Raw genomic sequence first — 3,797 nt, 5'->3', positions numbered from 1 at the left:
ACGCCAATTAGCACAAATGGTAAGTTCCGACAGTGCCTACAAGTGTGCCTACTGGCCGCTAGATGGCAATACCGGTTTCATATGTATACACCTGGTACAACCATAGGTGTAACTGAGCTTTCGGAATCACACACTGCTGATTATTTGGGTGCGTGGACGACATGTATCACAAGTGATTGGATTATTGTCAACAAGAAAATAGTATCAATTGTTACTGACAACGCAGCGAACGTTGTAAAGGCCGTGAACGATTATTTTGGAAGTAATAGACATCGCCCATGCTTCGCTCATACCATCAATCTGGTTGCTTCAACTACCTTAGATTTTCAAGAAACAGGTTGTGATTATTGAAATCAAAAATATTGTCAAGTTTTTTAAGCAATCCAATCTTGCTTCTAATGCCTTCCAAAAATTCAGCGTTCTTAAATTGATACAATGTTTCGATACTCAATGGAACTTAACGTACTACATGCTAGATTGCTTCATACTTTTAGCAAACGAAGTTGCTGCAATTTTACTAAAATTTCCAAATTCGCCTCCAATGTTGTCTGCAGAAGAATTGCAGTTAGCAAAAAAAATTCTGGACCTGTTGCGACCTATTGAAGTGTTAACTAAGGAACTGTGTGGAGAGCAATATTTTACGACGGCTACTGAACAATATTTGCTGTCTCGTCTTGTTGTTCAAATCAACAAAAGGTTTGTAAAAATAGAATCATCGCATTTTAACGCTATTTCTACTCTTCTTGGTCCTAGATTCAAAAAGATTCGTTTTAATGATCGCATGGCATGTGCGAATGGTATTAATTACATCAGTAGGTATATGACAAGGTTGAATCAGTTAAACGTTGCTGCAACCTCTATGATCACAGAAGGTGCGAATGAAACTGAAGTCATCGATGACGATGACTTATGGTCATATCACGAAAATCTGTTTTCACAAAATTAGAATACAGCGGAAGAACAACCGGACAAACACGAAATATCGACTGAATTAAAATATTATTTCAGTCAGCCTCTTTTAAAATAAAAAGAAAATCAAATGGAATTTTGGAGTAAGAAAAACGCCTCGCTTTATCCGATGCTGAGTATTGTCGCAAGAAAATACTTGCCAGTCGTAGCCACGTTAGTGCTATCGGAACGACTAATTTCAAGGGCAGGCAATATACTGACAGACAATAGAAGCCGCCTCTCACCTGAACACTTGCAGCCCTTACTTTCCCTGAACTCGTTGTCTCTAAAGGACTGGCAATTCAATTGATGTAAAAAATTCCAGGGGTTTGTTTAAAATGTACCCATTAATATTAAATCTGATTTAATATTTTTATGCTCAATTATTGAAAATAAACCATTAATGTCCTGAATTAACTTTTTGTATGCGTCACTAAAAGATCGATCTTTAGAAGATTGATTCTTTTCAAGTTGATCTTTGACAGAATCGAATCTCGTCTATCTGATATTGAATCAACTCTAGAATCGATCCCTACCTCAGGGTACCGCAGCCTGCCCAATCCCTCGGCGACCCTTTTCTATTTTTTAGCGCTGGACTCGGTCTCGAATTTGGACGGCTCTCAACCGGCGGCTTCTCCATTATGTCACAGGGGACGTTTAAATGGAATATTGTGTCTGAACTCTGTTGCGCCCTACCATTGATGTTGAGGAAGGAAATTCACTTTTTTCAAAAATATCCAGAGCCTTCAAGTTTAGTCCAATTTTGAATTTTTTTGTTTTAAATTAAAGTTCATTAAATTCTGAAGAGCTTGACGCTCTGAACTTTTGTCTCCTCTATTTTCTTATTAATAGTTTTGTTATGAAAATACGGAAAAACTGTAATTTTGTACATAACAGTTTTTACGCTCTAATAACTGATCAGGTAAACTTTATATTGTCGCAAATGAATATTTAGGGGCTCATGGAATACAAATAATTTATTAATTATTTATTATGAACAAATTAGCAAATAGGCTTAGTGTCGGTAAAAGCATTAATGTAGGAATGACATTTCATTACAAAACTGATTGAAAAGTTGATAACAACCATTGTTTAAACAATTCTTGTGGCAAACGCGCCTTCGACTCGACCTTCATGGTAAGGCACAACAGAGTTCATACACTATATTTCATTTTAATGTCCTCTGTAACATAATGCAGAAGCCGCCGGTTGAGAGCCGTCCAACTTCGAGACCAGTCCAGCGTTGAACAATAGAAAAGGGTCGCCGAACAATCAAGCAGGCTGCGGTACCCCCAGATCGTCCTAAGTTAAAAAATCCATAGAAATTGCAGGCACGAAAAAAATAGTAAATAATGTTAAAGAACTATATTTAGACATTGCACTAAAAGTTTTATCAGTTTGAAAAAAGAAATTTGCAGAGTTAAAAAAATTATAACTTATAAAAGAATATGAATTATAAGAAGAAATTTTAGAATTAGTGGAAAATATATAAAACCATAATATAAATTACTCATGGACTTTTATCTGTGGTATTTATCAAAATAACCATGTTTTGCAAAGTTATAAATGTTTAAATGTTTTAATTGGCAATTTAATTTTAATTTAAGTGGTTCTTGTCCGAGCTAAGTTACCATCAGTGAACCTCCAGGTGGCTGTTCACAAACTATATCCAAATGTGCTATCAACGGATTGCAACCGGTAGAGGGGAAGCACGAAGTAATAGTAAAGAGAAGAAACTGTGTGCTTCGAAAGCATGGCAACTTTTTCGGAATAGATTTCCTGACTTTTAAGTGAAATATATACGAGAGCCATGAAGATGCCCGAAGTACTGTCGCCAAGAGCCGACTTACCGCCTACTTCAGCGATAAATTTGAATGATAAATACCGTGCAATTAGGATGTTATTAAATTCATGTCATTTGAAAATTCGGAAACTTACATGAAGGTTCTAGTGATATTTACAAAACTATTTATAAAAATGTTCTGTAACATTTATTATTAAGTGCTTACGCTTTTGTTAAAATAACGCTCATTAATCTCTTTGACCAATTTCAAAATGCTGTTTCGAATTGAAAGTTTCAAAACGAATTCATACAAATTATAGAATTTCTAATTGCAAAATCTAAAACTCGCATAATTTTAAATTGCAAAATGCCCAAATTAACAACTATTCACTTTAAAATTCAAAGTTTTACGTTTTTCCTAATTAAAATATTACCAATACTGCTGGGACCATCTTCGAACCAGCCTTGTATCTCTCCTTTGTTTTCTGACATCTCGTATAACACACATTATCTACAAAATTATTACAACGAATATTATTAATATTACGAAAATTACAGAATTGCAATCGACATCACTTAACCTATAAATTACTTTTGTTCAACTTAAAAAAAAGGACTTTTGGAAATTTTACATTTAAGCTAACTCCGAATTAAATTAAGCATTTAATACTTGCAGCTTCGAAATATATGTATCTTTTTCAAAGTTATCAACAACGAAAAAATAGTATATAACACGCCACGAAAATAACTTTTGCTTTACCTCACATTTAAATGAGAGCCATGACACTCGTCTATCGATACTATCGGATCTCGCAGATATCCCACTAACAAGTTAGGAAAGCCCCCCCCCATCTATTCCGAAAAAGTTGCCATGTTTTGCCACCGCAAATGCATTAGCGTGGTTTCTCCTTACTTGTAACACGCTGAGCCGAATTTGGCGCGGAATTATCCCGAATTTAAAAGGTCAAAAATTTCACGTTGATTTATTAAAATAGATCCTGTTCGGCTCCGTTGGCTCGTTACCGCAATTAAGGGTTTAGAAACCCAAACCCTTCGATGAAACTCT

General features: G+C 35.2%; 1 long non-coding RNA gene across 1 annotated transcript in view; it reads right to left on the bottom strand.

Annotated features, from left to right (window-relative positions):
- Positions 1-3,797, bottom strand: part of LOC117174782 — a 5,193-nt gene that overhangs the window by 1,196 nt on the left and 200 nt on the right. The gene's annotated exons all lie outside the window — the stretch shown is intronic.

Source organism: Belonocnema kinseyi, chromosome 6 (assembly GCF_010883055.1).
Source record: "Belonocnema kinseyi isolate 2016_QV_RU_SX_M_011 chromosome 6, B_treatae_v1, whole genome shotgun sequence".
NCBI classification, from domain to species: domain Eukaryota; kingdom Metazoa; phylum Arthropoda; class Insecta; order Hymenoptera; family Cynipidae; genus Belonocnema; species Belonocnema kinseyi.
The sequence above is the reverse complement of the archived record's forward strand: the minus strand, read 5'-3'. Positions and strand labels throughout refer to the sequence as shown.